The sequence below is a fragment of the Mobula hypostoma genome, chromosome 8, assembly GCF_963921235.1.
Source record: "Mobula hypostoma chromosome 8, sMobHyp1.1, whole genome shotgun sequence".
Lineage (NCBI taxonomy): Eukaryota > Metazoa > Chordata > Chondrichthyes > Myliobatiformes > Myliobatidae > Mobula > Mobula hypostoma.
Genome location: NC_086104.1, coordinates 131,642,706 through 131,668,828, shown reverse-complemented (window position 1 = coordinate 131,668,828; position 26,123 = coordinate 131,642,706). Strand labels below are relative to the sequence as shown.

The 26,123-nt window shown below is 48.6% G+C and overlaps 1 protein-coding gene across 3 annotated transcripts in view; it reads left to right on the top strand.

Moving 5' to 3' along the window:
- Positions 1-26,123, top strand: part of LOC134350969 (fibroblast growth factor receptor 1-like) — a 220,464-nt gene that overhangs the window by 84,999 nt on the left and 109,342 nt on the right. Inside the window, exon 1 of one of the 3 annotated variants that reach the window (XM_063056898.1) lies at positions 5,143-5,358. The exons of the other annotated variants lie outside the window; for them this stretch is intronic. The gene's annotated coding sequence lies outside the window, so the exon portion shown is untranslated. Of the gene's footprint in view, positions 1-5,142; positions 5,359-26,123 lie in introns of those variants that run through there. 3 annotated transcript variants of the gene reach the window in all.

Below are 26,123 nucleotides of genomic sequence, written 5' to 3'. Positions count from 1 at the left end.
AATGAAACTCTTAACTCCTTATTTCATGATAAGAGTGATTGATGAGTACTTGTCGGCAATTACCACATTGTTAAAAGGATGTTTAACCTGTGAATTGATTCTTTCAGATGCACACATAATGAGCTGCTAATATGCAAAGCAGAGGCATGGAAACAAGGAGGAATATTAAGTGGGGGTGCTATCTTTTTTAGTTTGAAACACTAATTATTAACATTGTCAAGAGGCATTGAGAGTTGAAAACATGTCTCATCTGACACCAGCTTTACGTCAACCATGGCTGTGGATCTAAAAAAGCAATATCACAGTGATGTAGCAGTTAGCGTGACACTATTACAGCTCAGGGCATTGCAGTTCAGAGTTCAATACCAGCACCCTCTGTGAGGAGTTGGTACGTTCTTCTTCCTGCGGAATGTGTGAGTTTCCTCCGGGTGCTCCAATTTCCAAAGACGAAGCGGTTGGTAGGTCATTGTAGATTGTCTTGTGATTAGGCTAGGGTTAAATTACAAACAAGAGAAAATCTGCCGATGCTGGAAATCCAAGCCACACACACAAAATGCTGGAGGAGCTCAGCTGGCCAGGCAGCATCTATGGAAAAGAGTCAACAGTCAACATTTCAGGCCGAGACCCTTCATCAGGACAGCTGAAGGACCCTGATGAAGGGTCTGGGCATGAAACGTCCACTGCACTCTTTTCCATAGATGCTGCCTGGCCTGCTGAGTTCCTCCAGCATTCTGTGTGTGTGTGTGTGTGTGTGTTGCTAGGGTTAAATTGGTGGGTTGTTGGCAGCACAGCTCGAAGGGCCTAATTCCACATTGTATCTCTAAATAAAATAACGAACTAAAGATGGTGGCAAGCTGCTTGTTTTCTGTAAATTTATTAATGGCTCTGGAGCGTGGCGGCTCATGCAAGTGCATCTACTCATTACTTCTATAATTGTTCTAGTCTTTTAAATCTAAATTCTAATGACTCTGAGATGACCTTGCACCTTCCTGTCTGGCAGCACTGCCAGTTCATCTCTAACTGTAACATAACATGTTATTCTGCATTCTGTTATTGCTTTCCTTCTGCTGCCTCTCTGCCGTTATAATGAGTGGTACGGCTGGCATGCATAACAAAGATTTTTCACCCGCTACTTGCAACAATAACAATAAACCAATTTACATTGATCACTTTATAGCTCATGCGGCATTTCTTTCACGCGCAGTAACAGGTCGTGGCTGAGCCACAGGAGCTCTGGGGGTTCTTGCTTTTCCTTCCCGCCCCCCCCCCCAGAGATGTGAACAGACACCCTGGAGTTTCGTACCTGCCAGGGTAAAGCCAGAGGGTTTGCAGCTAGAATCAGAATCAGGTTTTCTATCACTGGCGTATGTCGTGAAATATGTTGTCTTGCGACAGCAGTATAATGCAATACATGATTTTTAAAAAGTATAAATTAATATAGTGCAAAATGAAAGCAAAAAATAGTAAGGAAGGAAGCCTGCTGCATCCGAGCTCGAGAGAGCTGGGTTCAATCTTGATCTTGGGTGCTGTCTGTGTGAAGATAACATGCACTCCCTGTGTCTGAGTGTGTGTACATCCTAAAGAGCTGCAGATCGGCAGGTTAATTAGCCACTATCAATTGCATGTAGTGTGCGGGGCAATCTTGGGGGGGGGGGGAAGAGTTGATGGGAATGTGAGAAGAATGAAGGCTGATTTATACTTGTGCGTATGGGCTACGCCGTAGGCCTGATTTATACGTTTGCGTGGCCCTACGCCGTAGTGAGCATACATAGTTGTGTCTGTGTCGCTCTGCAATTCATCGCCAAAACGCTAGTTGGCGGTGGGGTTTCTATGCCACTGTGTTGAGTTTCTCCGTGAGAGACACAGACGAGGAAATGCATTTCAAATATTTTCGGATGTCGGCAGGTAGATTTGACGATTTGGTTCATCGTCTCCAACCATTTATTTCACATCAGTGTACAGACATGACGGAGAAAAGCAACGGGAAATGCGATGCTACCAAGCTGACCTATCACAGTTGTTGCGGTCTGCATCGCCGCGACGCATGAGTTACTTTTTTGGGGAGGTGCACGTCGCCCTACAGCGTACATTTGACGCACAAGTATAAATCAGCCTTAAACCGGGATTAGGGTGAATGTGAGTCAACATGGACTCAATGTGTCTAAGGGCTTCTTGCTGTGGTTTATGACTGACCTTGCTCGTTGGATGCAGTGAGTGGTACCGAGTCATCCCTTGCATTAGAGAAGGATAACTGGGTGCTCTCATCCAAATGACTGCATCTCAGCAAAAGGGTCAGGTTCAGATCTTTATACTTTTATACTTTATTGTCGCCAAACAACTGATACTAGAACGTACAATCATCACAGCGATATTTGATTCTGCGCTTCCTGCTCCCTGGAGTACAAATCAATAGTAATATTAAAAATGTAAATTATAAATCATAAATAGAAAGTAGAAAATGGAAAGTAAGGTAGTGCAAAAAATCCAAGAGGCAGGTCCAGATATTTAAACACAAAATAATCTGCAGATGCTGGGGTCAAAGCAACACTCACAACACACTGGAGGAACTCAGCAGGTCGGGTAGCATCAGTGGAAAAGATCGGTCGATATTTCGGGCTGGAACCCGACGAAGGGTTCCGGCCCGAAACGTGGACCGATCTTTTCCACTGATGCTGCCCGACCTGCTGAGTTCCTCCAGCGTGTGTTAGGTCCAGATATTTGGAGGGTACGGCCCAGATCCGTGTCAGGATCCATTCGGCAGTCTTATCACAGTTGGAAAGAAGCTGTTCCCAAATCTGGCCCATGACGGAGCTCAGCCAGGTCCATCGTGGGTGGCCGCCTCCCCAGCTTCGAGGACACCTTTAAAAGGTGGTATCTGTCATTAAGGAACCCCGTCACTTGGGACATGCCCTCCCCTCATTGCTCCCGTGGAGGAGGTACACACACACGTAATGTTTCGGGAACAGCTTCCTCCCCTCTGCCGTCAGATTTCTGAATGGACAATGAGCACGACCTCACTGTATTTAGCAGTGCAGCACGGAGTTCCCAGCAACCCCCAACAAACCTGATTAACCCTAACGTAACCACGGGACAATTTATAATGACCGATTAGCCCATCTGTGCGCTGTGGGGGGAAACCGGGGGGCTGAGAGAAAACCCATAGATTCCACAGGAAAGATGTACAGAGACCGCTAACACAAGGGCAAACTCTGCAACGCCCTGGGTTGTAATAGCATCACACTAATTGTTACGCTACCATGACGTCCTTTTTATTTTGGCTCTCCTTTTGCACTACATATTTTAATTTTTAATATATATTTCTTATTGTAATTTATAGTTTTTTCATTGCTGCTTATTGCACTGAACTGCTACTGCAAAACAACAAAGTTCATGACCTATTCTAGTGGTGTTAAACCTGATTCTGATATGGGGTGATGGGGACCCATGTACTTGATTTGCTTTAAAAAAAAACGAGGGATGTCTTGGGGGCATTAATCCTGAAGGGTTTGGCATAGTTTCTCAGTTGCCTGGAACCAGACATCTTGGGCTCCATTCAGAGGTCAGGCATACATGACAAAAGTGAGCTGAGGTTTCCTTACTATTTGGTGTGGAATTCTGCCTCTCCCCCAGTGATATTACTCAAAGCTGAGAGTGATGGGTTTTTGGACACTAAGTGAATCGGTATGGGGATGGGCAGGATGTCAGCCTCGAGTTTACTGAGAGGGAAGCATTCTGAGGGGCCAAATGGCTGCCTCCTGCTCTTCCTGATGACTGCTGTATTACATGGGGGATGATTCAGATCCTGAGGATTTCACACCAATGGTTTGGTGGGAGGGAGGTGAAACGGAGCAGGGGGTGGGGTGTAGGTGGTCACGGGAGCAAAGAAATTGGCCCACATCAGTCATCAAGTACTCCTTAACCCTACTCTCCCCACATCAATTCCCCCCACCCAAGATATTGGGGGCAAGTTACTGTATCCTATTAAACCTGCGCATCTTTGGGGTGTAGGAGGAAACCAGAACACTGGGTGGAAACCTACAGGGTGAATGTGCAAACTCCAAGCTGAACTGAAGCCTGGGTCAGGATTAAACCTGTGAGAGGAGGTTGGGGGATAGGTGATGAGTTTGGGGGTAGGGGGCGGTCGACAGTGAGTGTGGAGGGGAGGGTTTTGTATGGGGATGCTGAGGTGAGTAATGGGTTGGGGAGAGTGTGGGACCGGGTGGAAGTGTAGAGAAATATGGGATGGAGTGGGGAAGGTGGAGGGAGGAGAGTAGAGGTGGGAGGGAAAGTGGAGGGGAGGAGGGACAGGTAATGGAGGAGAGTGGATTACGAGTGAAGTGGGCAGAAAGGCTGTGAGCGGGAGGGAAGGCGATTTTCCAGCCGGTTCTCCGGCTGCTTCACAAATCCCCTAATCCCTGCGAACAAAAGAGCCGCAGAAGATCTTGACAAAAAAGCGCACACTTCCGAGTGCCAGAGAAAGTTCTGGGCTACATGGCAGCGCCGGCGGCTGCATCGTTTGCATCCTGCGTGTTCAGTGTGTGGGAGGGGAGGTACGGCGTGTGAGGGGGGGGGTGAGGGGGTGTCCATCTGCTCTGAAGAGGGAGCTGAGCTCCGGCTGCCGCCACTGTTGCCAATCGGCATTTTTTCCCCTACCCGAACGAAAAGTTTTTTTTTGTTGGAGTTGGAGTGAGGGGGGCCGGGGGAGGGGGGAGGCAGAGAGAGCGGAAGACAGGAAGGGGGGAGGTGAGGAAAAGGAAAGGAGAGGGGCTTGAGGAGAGGGAGAGTAGTGAGGAAGGGGAGAGGGAGCTGAGGATTGAGGAAGAGAGGTGGGCTGGAGGAGGAGGAGATCTTCAAAAACCTCCTTAAATCCAGCTTCCGCCACCTCCAGTTTAAATTCCATGTGGAATATTTTGGAGGATCAAGAACCAAGGAGCAGACGAGTGAGGAAGGAGAGGGGGGGAGGACCGAAGGAGTGAGGAAGGGGCGGGGAAGGAGAGAAGGAGCGGAGGAGTGAGGAAGAGGCGGGGAAGGAGAGAAGGAGTGAGGAAGGGGCGGGGAAGGAGAGAAGGAGCGGAGGAGTGAGGAAGGGGCGGGGAAGGAGAGAAGGAGCGGAGGAGTGAGGAAGGGGCGGGGGGAGGAAAGCGCCCGTACTCTTTCATTCGGACTCCGTGTGCGCGCACGAGAGACCAGCGTGTTCGCTTCGCCGGACTTTCCGCCGAGCCCCGGGTGCCCGGCGCCTTCCCCCACCCGAGGAAAGAGGACAGGGGGTCGTTCCGGACTGAGGGGGCAGGGGGAGAGAACCCCCGCCTCAGACTTTGGGCTACGCGAGGTACGCGGGAGAATTGCTGTCCACCGCAGGTAAATTACTCGCCGCCGGCTGATGGAAAACGTTTCACTCCCTTACCAATCCGTCCCTCACCCCCACTCCACGGGGAGAGGGGATCCAGAGCAACTCCTTCCCTCCTCTCTCTGAAACTTTCCTCCCTCTCTGCGCCCTCTCGGTTTAAACAGCATTTGCCGGTTAGTTGTGTTTCTGTTTTTAATTTAAACTCTCTGCCTCGCTCGGATCAGTCGCTGCCTTTCCAAAGGGCGGCGAAATCGTCTTTCCAATCGGGGTTTGCCGTTACCCCGCCGGGCCGATCCGTCCCGGGAGCCGGGTGTTGAGAGTGACAGCTGTGCGCTGGTAATGCTGCGCTGCTCCGCCGGTGGGCCCCACCTCAGGTGACTTTAAAGCGGCAATGTTTTCCTTGGGGTTATTGGTCCTGCTAACATTGGTTCATTATGTGCGTGGTGTGTTCACTAATGCAGCTTGTGTGTGAAAGGTTTCTGCATTTAATAGTTTTTGCTGGTTATTAGAAGGATCCGGAGTGTTTTCTTGAGCATGGGGACGTTCTCACGCACACACTGATAAAACATCCATGTGCTGTCGCAGGGATACAGTCACATAAGCAAACTTGTTCGCTCATACTCTCCCGCACACACTTTCAGTCTCTCCTGTATGCTCCCTCGCATACATTCACCCACAGTCAGTTGCCCTTCATATTCAGACTCACATAATCAGTTCTGTCATTAATTTTGCAGAACTCATCATTGCAATCGGTACATGGCTGAGCTGCAAAGCCTAGGAAAGTGCTCCCTTGTCTGAAAGCCAATTATTTTGAATCTTTATCTATCACACCATCCCTTGTATCAGTCACTGGGGTGGCAGCCCTAAAGAAGGGCCTTGGTCCAAAACGTTGGCTCTTTATTCCCCTCCGTAGATGCTGCTGAGTTCCTCCAGTATTTTGTGTGTGTGTCTTAGCCCACACCCTCAGCCTGTGCACAGTTGTGTGTGTGTTGGCCCACACCCTCAGCCTGTCCACAGTTGTGTGTGTGTTGGCCCACACCCTCAGCCTGTCCACAGTTGTGTGTGTGTTAGCCCACACCCTCAGCCTGTCCACAGTTGTGTGTGTGTTAGCCCACACCCTCAGCCTGTCCACAGTTGTGTGTGTGTTGGCCCACACCCTCAGCCTGTGCACAGTTGTGTGTGTGTTGGCCCACACCCTCAGCCTGTCCACAGTTGTGTGTGTGTTGGCCCACACCCTCAGCCTGTCCACAGTTGTGTGTGTGTTGGCCCACACCCTCAGCCTGTCCACAGTTGTGTGTGTGTTAGCCCACACCCTCAGCCTGTGCACAGTTGTGTGTGTGTTGGCCCACACCCTCAGCCTGTCCACAGTTGTGTTTGTGTGTGAGAGACTGCGTGATCACAGGACTCTTGACAGCACTGAAGTCCCAGCACCTGCACATGGGCTCCTGAGCCTTCATCCTTGGCAGAGAACTGCCAGTTCAGGATCCTCGCTCAGTCCCAGAGTCACACCACGGTTGCAACAGTGAATGAGGTCATTCAGCTCAGTGAGCCTGGACTGGACATATGCAAAAAAAAAAATCCAATCCGGTTTACCCCAATCCAGTTTTTCGACGTTTCGTCCTCTCAGATGCTTATCCAGTTCCCTATTGAAGGCTGCGGTTGAATCTGCTCCCCCTGGTGTGTGTATGTGTGTGTCTAGACTACAGGCACTTGTGCTTATAAATTAAAGTTCCTTATTTGAAATATTCATTGGTTCAGTGGAGCAGTGTCAGTAAGTTGTGTTTGGTGCTACTTCACAGAGTTTGAGATCTAGAGTGTGTCAGTGAGTCATACAAAGAGGCCCTTCAGCCCATTAAGTCCATATTAACCCCTTAACCACCCAGTTACAGTGGTTCTTCATTCTATCCTCTTCTTTTATTCTCCTCACTTTCCCTGTCTGCTTTCCTTGGGATCAAACCCTCGCCTATCCAGGGATAATTTACAGTGACTAGTTAACCCACCTCTTTGGGATGTAGGAGGTAACTGCAGCAATCAGTATCAACCACCGGTCACAGGGCGTACATACAAACTCCACACAGACGACGGCCAAGGTCTAAATTGAACCTGGGTGTCTGGCACCGTGAGGCAGTAACTCTGTGGATAGCATGTGTGATATGGGGGGGGGGGGTAAAAGCACGTGAAGGGTTAAAGAAAGCAGTCAACTTTGTTTGCCATGTGTACATCAAAATGTGCAGTGAAGCATGTAATTTGCATCAAATGAAATCGGTGAGGATTGTGCTGGTGGCAGCCCGTAAGTGTAGCTACTGCCTCTGGCTCCAACATCGCGTGCCTGCAACTCACTGACCCTAACCTGTGCTTCTGGGATGTGGAGGAAACCCACGCAGTCATGGAGAGAATGTACAGGCAGAGGTGGGAATTGAACCCAGTTGGTGGTCGTCGACGCTGTAAAGTGATGCACTCATCACTACGCTAGTGTACCAACCCACGTTACACAGTCACAATCACACTAACCAGTCACTGGTATTCAGGGCAACTAAAGAGCCTTGGCTGGTGTTGCAGGAAGCCCCTGGGTCACTCCCGTTCTGTGGAGACCGAGCAATTTTATCTAATTAATGTAGTACGCTATCACTGTGATAAGTTACAGGACCAGTATCCATGGAATTGAAACCTCACAACAAGAACTGAGGAATTTCAGTTCAGTTAATTAAAGTCTAGGTAATGATGTCTCTGTCAATGCTCTCAGAGCTCCACTCACTGCGAACTGCATTTTTGTGTCGGTGATGGGACTTGAACTTGTGACGCAGAGAGGTTGGTACCGAGCCAGCACTGGCTTGCCAGGCCTTGATTGGATGCCTAAAGCAAAAATAGAAAAAAAAGCTGGAAGCACTTGGTCGATTGGTCGTTATCCGCAGGGAAAAGAAATTGGGTCAGTATTTCAGGTCATTGCTGCTTAGTTGTGAACTAAGAGTTCTGAAGAAAGGTTCTTAACCCAAAATGATTCTTCTCATATTCTGTTTCTTTGCATACACTGCCTGACCATCCAGCTTGTCGTGTTTTTTATTGCAGATTATTTTTCCCTTTGTTATGGTGTTCAGCAAGGGTTAGGAGACAGTGACTTGATAGGTACGGGGATACCTGAAATGAATGAGTATTGGCAAGGCTGGCGTCTGAGAAAGCCTTGCACAGATAAGGTGGGTGCAATGATCTCCAGCTTCCAAAAAGTCTTGTCGAGCAAACACAAGGATGAGGCCACATGCTGCTAGCTTGCGACTCCAGCAACCCAGGTGTGATTGTGCACTTCGGTGCTGTCTGCGTGAAGTTAGCATGTTTCACCACGTAGATTTCCCCTGGGTGTTTCCGTTTTCTCCAGTGCCCAAAAAAAAATTGTCCTGGTAGGTTAATTGGCTGCTGCAGATCACCCTTTAGTGTGGCTAAGTAGTAAAAGAATCAGAAGGGAATTGGTGGCTGTGTGTGAGAGATGCAGGCCTCTCTCTGGGGCTCATGTACCAACTTGGCTCATTGGCTGACTCTGCTTACAGCTGCGTGACGGCGATGAGAAGGCCACCTTTCATAAACAACACACGTCTAGAGTTGGTGTTCAACTAAACAGTGATGTTCCGATTAAAAGCACCTCAAATGCTGTGTAAATCCTGCCATACACAATTATCAGTCACCAGGAAATAACGGATTGTATGCCAGCACAAAATTATAAAGGAAGTGTATTTACCAATTTCAGCTTTATCAAGCAGTTAATAAGAAAAGAGGGAAAAATAAAAGAGCCCATAGCAGTTAAAACAGTCTAAATGTGCACGTAAACATGGGAGCTCATTCTGGAGTAGTCGCTCTTTACTCACGGCGCTGAATTCTCATCACCAATCACAGGTATAACTTCTGTTCTTGGACTCCATCTCACGAAGCACTCCTCGCATCAAGGTCTTCCCTCTCCGCATCCCCCACCAAAAGACCCCAAACCAGACTCCTGTCCTTCAGAAAACTCTTCTCCTCAGCTCTGTAGAACCTTCACTCACATTCCTCAATCCTGACTGGCTGATACGCCATTCCTAAGTGGGACAACACGGCTCCTTATCTTTAGCCAAAGCCAGAACAGTCTTGCTGGCAGAATTCACTTGCTTTTACAGAAAACAGCGAAAATAAAACACTTCCCAGCATAGCAGTAGAAATCCTAACCGCAGCGTTAGAGAGAGAATAAACCGCAGGGGATAGAGGAGAAAGGGTAGGGGGCTGATGAGATCGACTTGAATGTTGTAATAAGTGGGTTGTTGGAGGATTACCTTAGAGAGGTGAACATCATCAAGTTTTATATTTATTTATTTAGCTTTGTAGTGCAATAACAGGTCCTTCCGGCCCAACAAGCAAATGCTACCCCATTAGCCCTATTTGGCCAATTAACCTACTAACCAGTATGTTTTTGGGATGCAGGAGGAAACGAGAGCACCCGGAGGAAACCCATGCAATCACAGGGAGAACATACTAACTCCTCACAGAGAGCATGGAAATTGAACCTGGGTTGGTGGTGGTGTAAAGCATTGTGCTACCTTGCTGCTCACAGGTTGACCAGCCTTTGTTTCTCTGTGCACACAGCGGCGGGAAACACTTGGGTCCTCACACTGAGGCTAGGCTGCTCCCCGACTGACCTCTGACATGTATAAACAAGGGGAATTCTGCAGATGCTGGAAATCCGAGCAACACACACAAACTGCTGGAGGAACTCAGCTGGCCAGGCAGCATCTGTGGAAGAGAGTAAACGGTCAACGTTTTGGGCCGAGACCCCTCATCTGACATACATATGTGGGCAGAGCACCAGCAGGGTTAGAGATGCCTTCGGTTACTAGTGGACCTAAAAGTGGGGGGGGGGGGTGTCTTTCTATTCTTACAGCAGTGACCACAATTTCAGAACTCCAGGGGAATGTTCAGTATTAGTGGAGAGCACTACCCGTAGTACAATGGGAAGACTTTGCTGAGTCAGTGAGGCTGTCACAGTGGTAGATGCGTGGGACCTTTGGTTGAATGCTAACTGGGTGAGGTAGCTGGGGACTACCAGCACCATCAGAGCTCAGTGAGTAGAAGAGCTGTTAGTCTCTCAGGATTTTGGAGGTGGAGTTCACGGTAAAAATAGACTGTCGTTTGGGGAAGAGAGTGGAAGTGGAAATGGGTAAGGGTTTTGCAGGGCTTTCAAAGGGTTGGAGAGAATCTGGAGTGCTGTTGACATGAAGGTAATAATTTACACAGCAAGAACCCAGACGCTAAGACACAGGAGCAGGATTATGCCATTCGGCCCATTGAATCTGCTCTGCCATTCATGGCTGACTTATTTTCCCTCTCAACCCCATTCTCCTGCATTATCCCCATAACTATTGACAGCCTTACTAATCTATCTACCTATCGTTCTCCATTTTTAACATACCAAATAGCTTGGTCTCCACGCCCGTCTTGTGGCAGTGAATTCCACAAGTTCACTAGCCCCTGGCTGAAGAGTGCAAGGAAGCAGAATGATAACTGGCACATTTTGAGTGATAAGTATTGGCAGGGATACCAGCAGAGGTCCCAGTTCTTCTCCCACCCAACCCCCTCCACAGCCACTGGCTAGCCACGTGCTCATCTGAGAAAGCAGGCAAGGCCTCGGTTTAAGTGCCATTCAGATGCTGGCTCCTCCAGTAGTACACCAGGAACACAGCAGCTCACATGCATTGATTCAGCCTGGCGTTCCTCATTAAAGCTCGCAACAGAGCTGGGGATGGAGTGGGACATTAACAGTGAAACAGCCATGGCCACTGTACATCCCTGGTCCTTTCACTCTACTAACAAGCCTCGCATTCCCCAAGTGTGAGCAAAGACTTGATAATGACAACCAGAAGCACGGCAAAGGATTTAAGGGCTCCTTGTGTGCGTTCCCTGGCATCTGAAGTTTTTGGCATGGTTCAGTGCAAACCAGTGATGTGCAAAAGTTTTATCATTACTCTCGTGTTAAGCCTGAGGCTCCGTGAATACTCTTATGGTGTAGAGTTTCAGTAGTTCAGTGAACACATCAACGGACAGTGTGTAGTGGCCAACCCCAAGTCTCCTTTTGGAAATGGCACCAAATTCAATGGCACTTATAGAATGCAGTTTGCAGGGAGGGCCACTGGGTGTCTGAGAGTGATCCAGAAACAGGCTGTTCTTGGAGACTAAACACTGATCAGTGCCCAGCCAGAATGTGCCAGCAAGCCCCCAGCTCAGGCTGTTGCCGCCTGTGTGCTGTTAAGAGGTTTAGACCCAATGATGAAGGAACGCTGACTGATGTCTACGTTGGGATGTTGTATGGCTTGGAGGGTGACCTACAGGTGGCGGTGTATCCCTCTGCCACCTTCCCTCGGTCGCAGGACATTGTGAGTTTGGGAGGTTTTGTGGAAGTCGTTGGTCATACACCTCGTGTGATGGTGACGGAGAGGGCAACAATGCTCTGTGTTGAGTAACGTCGAGCTTCAGTGTTGTAAGAAATGAGCTCATCCACACAAGCATCAAGTGCTCCATCGTGCATGTGACGAGGCAGTGGAGTATCTGGAGTGAGTTGCTCACTGAATGCTTGACCCCTGGCCTCCCCTCCTGTAGCCTCAGTGTTTACACAGCTGGTCCAGCAATGGTGACTCTGAGGATGTTAGCAATGTAACTGATTATCACTGGGAGCTCAGAGGTTAGAGGTGATATCTTGTTGGAGGCAATCACACTTAACCCCATTACTGCCAGCTGGGTGAGAGTGGACTTCGGGGGTTTCTGATGTAACCAGTTCTCTACATTGTTGGGTTGATGCCAGCATTGAAAGAGATTAACCAAAGGCCTGGAGCTCAAACGGTGGCATCTTATTTTCCATTCATTGTCCTTGAGATGGTGGTAGTGAGCTACTGCCTGGAGTGCCTGCCGTCATTCTGTCAAAGGTGCTCATGCGGTGCTGTAGGGAAGGCAGTTGCAGGATTGGAGACATTTCCAGGTCGGGATAGTAGGTGACTTTGAGTCATATAGCACAAAATCAGACCCTTCTGCCCACTGAGTTGATACTAACCGTAAACCACCCATTTACACTAGTAAAAACATCATCTCAGTTTATTCTCCCACTAAGCCCATTTTCTACCCCTCATCTGCACCCTAGGGGCATCTTATCGCGTCCAATTAGTTTACCAACCTGCACATTTTTTGGGGTGGGGGGGTGGGGAACAAATCTTGAGGTTGCAGGGAGAACGTCCAAACGTTACACAGCATCAAGACTGAACCTAGGTCTCTGGTGCTGTGTGGGGAATGTTGAGCTGCTGACCTTGTCATAACCTGCAGGATCTTGCTTCAGTAGATGGTGGCCTTATGCCTGCAGTGGCACCTAAGGGTCTCTACCTCGGTGAAGGAAGGGTGCTGCTGAACTGAGAACTTCCAGGCCACTCTTGCGTGTGACTGTGTGTACTCTGATTGCCCTAAGTCCCTGTGCTCTTCCTAGATCCCATCACAAAATCCACACTCCCATGACAGGGATTTTGCCTTCTCCTTTGTTTTCCTGTAGCACCCGTCCTTTGGCTGACATTGCACATTGGCGGTTTGGTTTAAACAAGGGCAGAAAGCTTGATGTTTTTTTTTGTTGTTTGTCCTGCTTACTTTGACAGTGCGTTGATATTTTAGGGCGCATCCATTTGAGATTGCTGGTGTGATTGGCAGTAAGAAGGCAAGCTTTCAGCTTCAGGTCATCAGATCAGTGCTGATGTAACTGTTGTGTTGCTGCAATACCATGGAGCAGCCTTGACTGCACTGTGGCTCTCTTCCCCCCCTCCTCCTCCCCCATTGTGAGCACCAGACACATTCAGTTGTGAGAAAAGATTCTGACAGGGTGGGAGTCAGAGGAAGAAATCAAGAAAATTATACAGTGGGTGGTGGTTTCATATTCAATTCTAGTTGTCATGTGTACATCGAAACAAGGAGTGAAATGTACCGTTTGTGTTACAACAGCACACCCAAGGGAGGGCGTTCTCATTTAACCTTGGAGGGGGGATCAAAACCAAGGGTCAAAGATTTTAAGTAAGAATCATAGGGGAGACGTGAAGAGATCATTTCACTCAGAAGCTGCTGGATATCTGCAATTTGCTACCTGAGATCAGAGACCTTCATCGTATTTCTACAGTGCTTGAATGTGTCACGACCTGAAGAGCAACAATCCTGATGCCGGGGTGAGGGATGAAGCAGGGGAGTTCTTTCTCGACTGCCCCAACAAGATGGACTGAACAGTTGATGTTCTGCCAGAGCAGCTCGACTATTCTCTGCAAAGTTCTGTCAGTCCCTGTCCTGCACGGTTGCCGGTGTTAGCATCGGTGCTTGTCTCTGGTTTTCCGTGAAGGATCAGATTGTACTTCCAGGAAACTCTGTGCTTCTGTCAGTAGCCTGGAGCATTTATGTGACCACAACCTTGTTGACCCCAGCTTGGCGCGATGCCGGAAAAGGCAGGTGTCTGGAAATACTCGAGCATTACGATGCTGGTGGTAAAACTGAGAGGCTTTGGGTTCTGTGTGTTATACCTTTCAGTCCCTCGTCAGCTGTGCCCCTTCACCTTTGGTGAAGTGTGTCCCATTTCTAGACTTGGCTGGTTCCTCAAGATTCCCTTTTCAGTCATTGCTGCCTTGGCAGGGAATGTTGGTTTCTCTCGGACTCTGGACAGGAGAGGGGAAAGAAAAGAATATCTAACACATCTTCCCAATGCAAAAAAAGACTGGAAGAACCTGGTGGGTTGAGCAGAATCCATGGAGACAGAGGGATAGTCAAGTTTTGGGTTAAGACTGTTCAGCATTACTGGTGCATAGTCTCAACCTGGAATGTCAGCTTTACCTTTGTCTCTTTGGGTGCTACCTGACTTTTGGCTCTCGATTCTAGTGTCTGCAATCTGAATACCCAAACTTGTTCTCCACCCATTAATGTGGATCCCTATGAAGGAAAACAATGCACAGTAGGGTTCCGTAAGGCTGCACATCTTATAAAACCATTTCTGGGATAACCTTGTTTTTGAAGTTTTGAGGGGTCAGTATTGGCCAGGATAATGTAGAAAATTACTGCTTTCCTAACAACAACCCAGGGCACTGTCCATCAGTTTAACCCATCTTCAAACTGGATCAAGATCAGTGCATGGTGCTGTGGGAATCCCCCTCTCCCTTTCACTGCCTTTGACTTCCACACGAGGTCGCCTGGTTAGTGAGAGTCAACCTTTTCTAGGCATTCACCACTGCTTTTACCGGGTCCTCACCATCTGTACCTGATGTGGGAGAGAGGTTGCAAGGGTTGTTGGTGGAGGGTTCGCTGTAGCCAGAAAGATAACACTGGCTACAAGGGCAGGTCAGAGACCTGGTATTCAGCAGCAGGTGACTTGACACCCAAAAGCCTTTCCACCATCTCCAGGAGTGTGATGCGACACTTGCTTGGATGATTGCCGTTCCAACAGCTCCCAAGAAGCTCAGCACCATTTCAGCTTGGTTAGCAACATTTGCTCCCTCCAACCAGTGCCTGCAACGTGTACCATGTACAAAATGCAATGCAGTTACTCTGCCAGACAGCACCAGCGGCAGTTCCCAAAGCTGCAACCTCCAACACCAAGAAAAATAAAGACAGCAAGCTTATGGGAACACCGCCACCTGCGGGTTGCCCCCGGCATTGCACACTATTCTGATTTGGACATGTGTCATTGTCCCTTATCATCAGTGGGTCGAGATCCTGGCCCACCAGCTCTAGAAGGACCCCAGCAAATCAAAGCAATCACATCCACCTCAAGAACCCATTCCCCTTTCCTCACAAATATTCCGCCTTAGGCCCAGCTGCAATGGCTTTTGCAGTCTAATATCCCACTGGCACTTGGCACTACAACTTCAGCATTGAATATTGGCCTCTGGTAATGATTAGTGGGAAGGAAATTCTCTCAGAAGGAGCAGTTTATTGTGTAGTGATTTACACTTTATCGCACGTTGATGTTGTGTAGGGCATGCTGGGTGTACAGGCTACTGAGGTGAGGTCAGGATTTGTGCTGTTACCTTTCACTACTGCCCAGCCAGAGTCTGGTGAACATTTATCTGCTGACACAGAACAGCCCCTACCCATGCTGGACTGGGGCAGTCCAGTGGGTGCATCTGCTTTTTGTGCTTTCGCATGATGTGCCATGTGCATTGGTTTGCGCAGGCGGCTAACATGTCAGCGCAGGATTTGTCACCATGTTTGGGGATGTGTTGGCAGTCATTTTTGTGTAGTGTAGAGATGGGTAATAAATCCCTGTGCTTGGGGATATTGGGATCATAAATATCCCCAAAGAATATTTATGAACCCAAATTTTTGTTGTAATCCAGTAGTTCCATTAGTAAGTTTTTTTTTATAAAGTATAAATTAAACCAGAAACACTCAACTAGTCATTTATCAACTGCATATGGTGTAACAATATTAATATTTCATCAGCCTGGGATGCCAAGTATTTCCAGCATTATCTATTGTTTTTCTTATTTCCCCCACCCCCATGTCCTACTTTTTTTTGACTGTCAATTACTTGAATTTAATTGAAGTTGTTGTGACGAGATTTGAACTCGTGCTTCATCATCTGAAAGACTGGCTGTTACTGCGGTATCCAGCCATCATCTTCTTGAGCCCGGTTCTACAAGACGGGGGGAAGATTGAGAGGGATGGGTTCGTGGCAAAGAGGATTGAAAACTAGTTGGAAGTGAGGAAACATTGAATACCTATTTATTTCCTTGCTTGTGAGTGGATTGGTTGAATTAAATTTAAAGTTCTGGGCTGAAATAGGAACTTTGTACTTCCTGCCATTGTGGTGCAGAATCGAAAAGAAAGTGAGTCTTTGACTGTAGCTTTGGAGCTTCAGGTTTTTTCATAGGGGAGATTGATTTTGGGGTTTTGGAGCATTGTGGGTGATGAGGATTGGCTTAGAGAGTGAAGCTGAGATATCACTCTCCTTGATTAACACAATTGGTATGAAAGGCTGATTGCTACTCGTGCTGTTTCTTTAAATACTGCCCTCTTGGGCCTCTCGTCCCTTTATTGCTTCCTCTGGTGTTGGCCCAGACTTGGGCTGCAAGGTAACTGGCTTTCTTCATCCAGGGAGAACTGGGAATCTGTTCCACTTCCACACAAACCCTCTCTAAAATCTATGGATCCTGGGCCTGACAGTGGATGAAGGTAAAATCCATGACATCAAATCCCCAAAAGCAGACACTGAGGCGCAGAATGGCGCTTTGAAAATTACGCAATGGTGCTTCTCTGCTTAAGTTATCACAGAGCTTCCCCAAATGTTGCACCTTGTATCTGTGCACAGATAGGTCGGCGCTTGGCTGGTTCTGTTGAAACAGCAAGGACAGAAGGACAGGTGGGGAGGTTTGGACAGGTTTGAGATTGCTCAAAGTAGATTTGTATTTTAATTTTTAATTGAGGTCAGAGCGAAATAGGCCCTTGGAGCTGTGCTGGCAGCGACCCACTGCTGGCTGAGGCCTAGCCTAGTTACAGGCAAATTCACAATGACCAATTAGCCCACCAATCGGTAGGTCTTTGGGAGGAAACCGGAGCACCCGGAGGAAACCCATGTGGTCACAGGGAGAATGTACAAACTCCTTACAAGCAGCGGTGGGGGGGAAGGAATGGGAATTGAACCCAGGTTACGTATACTGTAAAGTGTTCTGCTTGCCACTACACTGCCATACCATGTACTTTATTATCAAAGTAATGTACGTAATACATACTCAATAAATCCATAATAGAATAATAATCATAGTAGAATATGGTGTTACTTTGTTAGGAGTCGGAGGGTAGTGGGGAGGGACTCTGATTCCTCCTGAACTGCCTTACTGGAGAAAGCTAGAGCTGATTAGCTCTTTGAGGGAACAAGTAATTTAAGCACAGATAGATTCATATATTGGAAGTGAGTGTGATTTATTATTTCAGTGGTTGCAGGAAACCTACTGTCTAACTGTGGCTGAGTTGTAGCCAGTTTAATAACAGTTTGTAAATAGCAGTGTTGAATACTCCTCGCCAGTGCCACAGTTCAGCCTTGGGCTCTTTTGCTCTGTCGGAATGTTCTGGTATTCTGGAGCAGCTAGAGTTATTCTCTTAAAACAAACTTCTTAGTTTGATTGATTCTCAGAGAAGAGACAAACACAACCGTGACCAGATGTTCTCCCAGCAGTGACCTGGTTTTTAAAATGGTAGCTATGTAGTTGATTTAATGCCCAGGGAGTGGGGGGGGGGCGGGGGGAGAGAAAACACGACCTTTGTTCTGTTTAAATCTTTGATTTGGGCTGGAACTGCTCAAGTCACCATCATCCTGTGAGAAGAATTAAACTGGCTGGATCACTGATTCTGGTAACCTTCATAAATCCAGAATAATTCCAGACTCTGGCAGATTAAGGGAGCTGATTTATTCCCCCTCCCCTTATAATAGTTTGAATGTTGCTGAGTGTCAGAGCTGTTTGTAACTGTTAAAATTAGGGTTGGTTTTCACGAGATTGTTAATACATTTTGCCTGGGTTTAAGAGTGCATGGACCCTCTGAGGTCAGCCCAGTGGGGTGCTAGCTTAGCCAAATCATTGTGGGGAAGTTGGTGGGGGGGAGATGATTCCGGGCATCATTCAGAGAGGGGGGGTCTGGTCCAGCACAACCAGCACCGTTGTGGGACAGATTGCCCTAGCTTTTGCAGTGGATTTAACACAGACTGTTAGTGAATGAACCGTAACGATGCTGGTACTAAGTCAAGTATAGTGTCTGGGTTGGTGGGAGAGTTGTCTTGATTCCCCAAGACCTGTTGTCCAGCTGAACCTTGCTTTTGAGGAAGTGAAGTTGCTTTGTTGCACAAAAGTGACCCACTAAACATGCTGAAGAATACTCTAACCAACTCCAAGTGGCATCTTTACCTGGAGTGGGATATTGAGATGATGGTAATGGTGTCATTGGCACGTCCCAGTTCTCTCTCCCTCCAGTAAACATCAGAAATAGAGATGTAGTTTGGCGGGGGGGTGCAGGGAGGGGTTGAAAGGTTACCAGGCAGGTGGGAATGCGGTTCTGGTAGGTCAGTCATTATTTTGACAAAGCCAGTTTGAAGGGCGGAATGGGCTGGTGCTGTTTCTGGCTTGTGTGTATGAGCGATGAGTACTGAGTTCATGCATATCTTCAAAAACCAAAGGCACTCAAATGCAGCGAACAGAAAGTCAGGCAGCATCTGTGGCGAGGGCAAAACAGGGTTAAGGTTTCGGGGCATTGAACAGGGAAAGTGAGAAGTGAAGTATGTTTTAAGTTGCAGAGGGGTGAGAGGGAGAGTAGAGGGCATGCCTACGATTGGGTGGAAACTACGACTATTTGGAGAGCATAACTGGTTCCAATGTTGACTGGTTATTGGAAAATAAGTCTTGTTGGTGCCCATGACAATGTGGCAAATCTGCCAAGCGACCTCCGAAAACAATCCTGAAAATACTGCTCCACATTTCAACTATCACTGGAGATCTCAAACAAGGCAAGCTTTTCGTTTATTTTTAATTAGCCTCATTTTCCTTCACTCTCTTTGCTCTGCTTTCTGTGCTGGAATCAGCAGGGATTTGAAATTTCACTTATTTCCTGATTCCGACCTGCTCATTTCCATCATCCACTGAGTTATGGGCTTATGCAATCATTTGGCATCCCATACACCGTGTAGATACCAGGCTGTTGAGAACATGAGTTACAGCAGGTCCCCTCTGCTCTGGAGGAAGTCTGCAAGCAGCTTTGCGAACAGTCAGAGGCTGACTAAAGATTCCTGGCTATAAATCACACATTTATTGCAGATCCGCTCGTGTTGCGTGGCTAATGAGCAGGTACGGCAAAACGACCGCCCTTGCGTCGGGAGACCTTGAGGAAAGTGATTTTCAGTCTTCAATTCAGAACAAGGAGGCCTTGTTTTGAGCCGCCGCAGGGGCTGAATAAGTGGTGGCTCGACAGCTGACCGGGACTGGAATGGTGGCATATGCCTGTGGCTGCTGTCAACTTTGCTAGGGCCTTAGAGATCAAGCCATGGTGTTGGGGAAGAGGATCACAAGGCCTTGCTTTTGGGCTTGCCCTCCTCAGGCTATTGCCTGACCCTCTGTCGCCCCCCCCCCCCATTACTCTGAATTGTGCTGGCGAAGACACATGGAAGGGGGATGTTCCTGAAAGTGACCCAAGAGTTCTGACTCAGTGACCAAGTGAGGGGAAAGCTCCCAGCACCCCATCCAATGTGTCAGGCTGACTCCAGGAGGCCTGGAACCGATTCACCTTGTTTGTTTTTGTTAAGTCCTCGTGTCACCTTCCAGCCATTTTTCACAGAGGAGGGAATTTGTGCCGAGCTCAGAAAGGAAGCCTCCCACGCATGCTCTTCTGAGCGATCGATGCTAAATCTGTCCTGCAGGTGAATCACTTTGCCTGCGTTCCGACACACTGTCCCTGCCCACCCACTGACGGCTCTTTGCGTGTTGACGTGCCTGTGTTTTGCTCGCTGTGCAGTACTGCTTGCTCACAGTCACCCTGCTGAAGGCAGCTATGTGAACGTTGCTCGTCGGGATAAGCACCCAACCCTGACTCGACCCCCTCCACCCCTGGTGAGCCATGTCTTGAAAAAAGGATTTGGCATTTCTTCTTGGGAGTTTTCATTGGAAGGTGATTTACAGCTCCACTGCCCTTCCCCTATCCCACTGCCCCAGGCTGGAATTCCTGGAGCCAGAGCTGGGTAAGTTGATTGATGAACTTCTGAAGAGTGGGAGAGGCAGAACTCCATGCCAATGACTGATCCACAAAGATTGAAACTCACTCAGTTGCATGCTTTGGTAAGAGATGGAGACAGACGTATTGGATGGAAACCTCATTCCTTGGAGGGATGGGTTATTCCACAGTGGCAAGTATTTCGTTGAGGGTACCTAGGGGCGTGGGGAGTTGCTTCGGTTAAGTGAGGCGTTGGGTACCCTTGACCCATTTCCCTCTGCTGTTTCTCAGACCAGAGCGACGCTGGGCTGGTTTGGGGTGCAGTGGAGGCGTGGGAAGTGTCAGCGCTGGGGTCGGGGGAAAGGCTGCGGATAAAATTGCTCATGTTGTTTCCTGATGCTGCCACTAGTGAAACAGTTCTTTGTCTTCACGTAGCAGGGTCACTGGAGGTCTGAAACACTGGCAACCTCAAAGACAAAGAGCATTTCCAAATGCGGCAACCAAGCTTCCTCACTTAACGCCTTTCAAGCTACTTGGTAGCTGAGACAGACTCCCTCCCAAAGCAGGTAACTGGCACAGGCTGTTCGTGGAGTCTTGCTCAAGTAACAACTGTGAACAAGCCACCTTTTCATAGTGCTATTTCCAGCGTGTAATCATCTGGCTAATTAAAATGGACAGAGAGGCCAGTCCTTCGGGATCAGCGTGATGTTCCAAGCCGCACGCGTGAGTTTGACTCCTTTAAGGATCTGCCTCCCTGGCTGGTCAGTCAGCAGGTAGGAGCCACGAAAACGTGCAACACGACAACAGAAGGATATGGGCACGTGTCGGCAGAAGAGATTAGTTTAGTAGGCCATTTGATGACTAATTGTATTGGTCTAGCACACCGCTGTGGGCCGAAGGGCCTGTTCCCCGTACCGTTCTATGCTCAAAGTCTAATTCACTCCAATCCCATTTCACTCACCCCGCAATTTCTTCAATGCCCCCACTGATCCTTGCACTCGCCTACACACTAGGGAGTGTAGCAGCAACCAATTAGCCTCCAACTGCATTCTGAATTAAACTTTATTAACTTATCCTTGCTAATGTTATGGTTTATGTTCTGTGTGTGATGTATATTTTGGGGGCGCACTGTTGTCTGGAGGAACGTTGTTTCGTTTGATTGTTTAAATATATACACAATCAGGTGACAGTAAACTTGAGCTTGATGCTGTTGAGATGGACAAGGAAGCCAGAGGGCCCGAGGGAAACCCGCACAGTCACCGGGAGAAGGTTTAATCTGACTACAGACGGTGCCTCAGCGGTCAGGATTGGATCTGGGTTGCTGGAACTGAAAGGTGGCAGCGCTACCCGGTGTGGCGCTGTGCTGTCCCAAAGCTCATGGGTGCTTCACAGGGGGAAGGTATCAGAGCTGAGCTTGATCCAAATGTCCGTGGCCCGAGGAACTGGGAACAGGGTCTCCCCGCCCAACGAGCCGCACTGTCCAGCAGCCAACCTATTTAACACTGGCCTAATCACAGGACTGTTTACAACGAACCTTGTAACCAGTACGGCTTTGGACTCTGGGAGGAAACCAGAGCACCCGGAGGAAACCCACGCGATCACAGGGAGGACGTACAAACTCCTTACAGATAGCGCCAGAATTGAACTCCAAACTCCGGAATGCCCTGAGCTGTAATAACTTGGCGTTACCGCTATGCTACCATATAACGGAAATTGTACAGGCACTCAATATTGCTCTCACTGCTGTTGTACAGTCCTGGATTACTGGGCAAGGTTACTCCTGACACATCACACACAAAACACTGGAGGAACCCAGCAGGCCAGGCAGCATCTATGGAAAAGAGTATAATGGATGTTTCGAGCCGAGGCCCTTCATAAGCCCTGCCGAAGGGTCTCGGCCCGAAACGTCGACTGTCCTCCTTTCAATAGATGCTGCCTGGTCGGCTGGGTTCCTCCAGCATTTTATGTGTGTTGCCTGGATTTCCAGCTTCTCCAGATTTTTCTCTTGCTTGTCTCTACACATCAGCCAGGGTGTGGGGGCTGCCAGGTTATCTGTTCGTTGTGCACGATTATACATTTCCTCCCCATCCTCACAGAGCATCTGCTGGGAGTGTCGACCCCCAGTGATTCCCTGATATAGGACAACACTGATCAGAATCTGGATCAGGGTCAGTATCACTGGCATGTGTCATGAAATCTGTTGTTTTCCAGCAATAGAACATTGCAATGCTTAAAAAACTACACTTTGCAGTAAGAAGTATATTTTAAAAATTAAATTAGTAGTGGAAAAAGAGAGGAAGAAGTATATAGTGAGGTAGTGTACATGAGCTCATTGTTGTTCAGGAATCTGATGGTGGAGGTGAAGAAAATGTTCCTGAAACTCCTGTATCTCCCTCTTGATGGAGGCAATGAAATGAGGGCAAGCCCTGGACGATAGGGGTCCTTAAAGACAGACGCTGCCTTTTTGAGGCATCCTGGATGCTGGAAGGGAGCACTAGCTACACTTACACTGCCCAGTTCTGCTCCTGTCTTTTGGCTTTGACCCATGCTCCCTCCAGAGGCTATTTGGTTGGAAGGACAACTCGGATTGTAAGATGTGAAAAAGAATGAGAACACTCTTCACTAGAAAAAGAATGGAAAATCAAAGTCCTTTCCTTGGGGCAGCTGAGAAAGAATTTAAATTAAAGTGCCTGATTTAACCAAGTGCGGGTTTAACTCTGGTTGTTTTAAAGGGTAACCAACTAACCAAGATCTCCCTCACTTTCCTGAAGGCTCTGTTCTATGAGCTGCACCAAGCTAAAACATTGCCTGGTCTGACATCCCCTCTTATGTTATGCTGGGAAATTTTTAAACTATCCCTGGAAAGGTTCTCCTGTTCAGTTGCTCTTGTTTTCAGCTGAGCTAAAGTTCCCCATCTTTGCACCCCACTCTTCCACAGGATGCTGTTCACTTCTGTGACATCAGCTGCCCTCAGCCGTCAGCAGTGATGAGTGGACCCAGGCGCACAGAGTGCTGGAGGAACTCAGCGAGTCAAGCAGCATCTAGGGAGGAGAATACAGTCGACATTTCAGGCTGAGATCCTTCACTAGGTCTCATCCCGAAACATTGACTGTTCATTCCCCTCCATAGATGTTGCCTGACTTTGCAGAGTTCATCCAGCATTTTGTGTGTTTGTGTGTGTGTGTGTGTTTTAGTTATTCAAAATTTCCAGCATTTGTGTTTATGCTGAGTGGGCCCTCCGTGCTTTTGTTGCCAATTCTGCCCAACTCCCCTGAATTATCAATGTGGGGCCACAAGCCAGGAATATGGTCACTAGTGAGGACCCATTGGCAGCTTGGGTTGGGCATTGGAAAAGATTCATTTGTGACTAAGTCTTTATTTGGCTGGCAATGATCAAACAAGGCCACTACTTAATGTCCACCCCCGATCACCCCTTGAGAAGGTGAGGGCGAGTCACCTTCATGAATCACCATAGTCCACATGGTGAAGATGTTCTCACAGTGCTGGGAGGGAGGGAGTTTCAGGATGCAGAAGTTGAGGGTGTTGCTGAGGGTATGCTTGGTGATTGACACAGACTTGATGGGCTGAAGGGCCTTCGTCTGTGCTGTGTGTATCCACAAAGCCATAACTCTGGGCCTCTTTGGCACGGCCAGCATATATTGTCTATCCCAAACTGTCCATTGTGAAGGTGGAAGTGAGGTGCCTTCCAGAACCAGTGCAATCCTTGGTGAAGGAGCCTTCAGTACAGTTCCAAGTCGATGTGCTGCGAGACCTGGAGACAGGGATGTCTCCACAAGTCTGAGGCTATTGTCATCCTTGGGTAGAGTTTGAGGGTTTGGGAGGTTGTTGACTACAGTGGGGTTTGTGGCACAGTGTCTTGTGGGCAGAATTGCACTTTGAGCAACAGGATAGTGGGTTCAACGTTTAGTTCATTTCTTGGCCCCTCTTGTCTGGTCAAAGGTTCGGATGATTGATGACTTGTGAGGTGGGAATATATGGAGTGCGGCCCCCTCCATACCTTGTTCAAGGTCAAGTGTTGGAGGACTTCACTTGTTGCTGTTGTTTGACACCACTCTCCATTCCAATGCAACAGAGCTCCAGTTTGAAACTAATCCAGATCAATTTCCAATTTCCTGTGTAAACAGTGCTGTGGGTTCCAGCAGGACGTCAGCAGAAGGACGTATCTTTATATAACCACAGTTTATCTTTTAATCTCTCAGCCAAGAGAAGTTCGTGTTTAACTGTTTGCTGTTCTTGGCGCCAATCTGAGGAAGTAGGAGAGCTATTAATAGAATTTTGGGGGGGGGCGGAGTCTTTAAAGAGAACTTCAGAGAGAAGATTGGATCCTTCACATGTCTGCCATATGCCAAAAGTCTTCAGCTCATTTGAATATCTTCACACTGGTGGTTTCCCAACCCCCCCCCACCCCCCGCAACCCCCTGCATGCCTGCTTTGACCATCATTTGCACCAATTCAGCGCTAGTTCTATTTTATACTCTCATCGTCTCTCCCAGATTCTACCACTTGCTTATCCTGGGGGGCAAGGTAAACTATCAGCCCGCACGACTTTGTGACGCGGGAGTAAACCGGAGCACCCGGAGGAATCCCGCGTGTTCCTGAGCAGAGAGTGCACATTCCACATAGATTGCTGTAGAGCTGGGGATTGAACCTGAGTCTGTGGAGCTATGAGGTGGCAGCAGTCCCCACCGGGCTTTGCCCTCTCTCTTGGCCCTGCGGAGAAAGCCCGTACCTCCTCTCCAGGCAAAGATGCCAGGTATCTGAACACCTCATTACCGAAGATCAGGTGGAGTTCGTAGGGCTTTGAGGCGTTAAAACGCCTTCACTTCTACCTCAATACATTTAAACAGGTGGGCGTCTTACGACAGGGTTCCCTGCCAGTTGGGATGTTTCCAACTCAACCCTCACCCCTGATAGCAAGACTTGCCCTTCACTGCCTCCTCCTGTCCAGGAGGGGTTCGGACCAGCAGAGGCAGGAGTCAGCCGGCCTTTTTATACTTGGTGCCTGTATGATTTCCATGCACTCACCCCTTCCACCTCCCCCACCATTTTCAGTCCTACCCTCCCACTTCCACCGATTCTCTTGAAGGCGCCATCCCATTTCCTCAGAGACCGAGAAGTTGTTGTGGGTGGTGTTGGTGCTGGTGGCTGTATGGACTGGGGGGGCGGGGGCAGATGGTAAAGTGTAGAGACCACCTCCACCTCCAGATCTGAGGGCTGAGCCAATACCCCCTACACACACACACACACGCGCGTACACATTCGGAATCCTGACCCAATCCTGGCAGTGGGACATCCAGTGGTTGCTGGGTTGAGGGAGTGTGGGGTTGGGGGTAGTTGGAACGAGGAGTGATGATTTTGTATACTGGGCAAGTGCCAACCTACCACCCTAATCCGGCTGCCCTCAGTGGATGGAAGCTGGGGAAAGAACGATTTAATCTGCTTCTGACATGGGCTGCTCTCGAGAGACCAAGAGGCCAAGCAATTCTTGCCGGATTATTCATTATCCAGTATCCCCAGCCAAGAGCAGCCTTTCTGTGTAGCTCACTCTGAGTCAGGGGAGGGCTGTAATTATTACGTGGCTTCTCTTACTGCCAAAAGGATCTTCACAGACTGGGCGGGCGTGAGTCTGCCCCTAACAGTTGTGCACAGAAAATTTATACTTCAGGGTGGAAAGTGCTTCTGCGCTCTCCCCCGCCTCTGTTTATTTTGCAGCGTATAAGGCTGACTTAAAGCAGCAATCTGCACAACAGCTGCTTGTAAATCAGCCAGCCTCCGTTCCCTGCTCTTCCCCGAGTTTCCAGAGACGAGCGAGTTCAGATGCGTCGTGCAAAGACTTGGGTGCAGCAAGCAGCCCTCCCTCCACTTTCCCAGCGTCTCCCAACCAATCAGTGAGGTGCGGGTTTAGCATTTCCAGGCTGGCACGGTGCCTGAGACACCTGTGCTGCTGGAGAATCACTGCTCACTTCATCCCCACGCTCCCCCACCAGAATGGAGGGGCTTCCTGTGGATCAGTCACCACTGCAAAGCTCATAGCCCGTTCCTGAGTCTC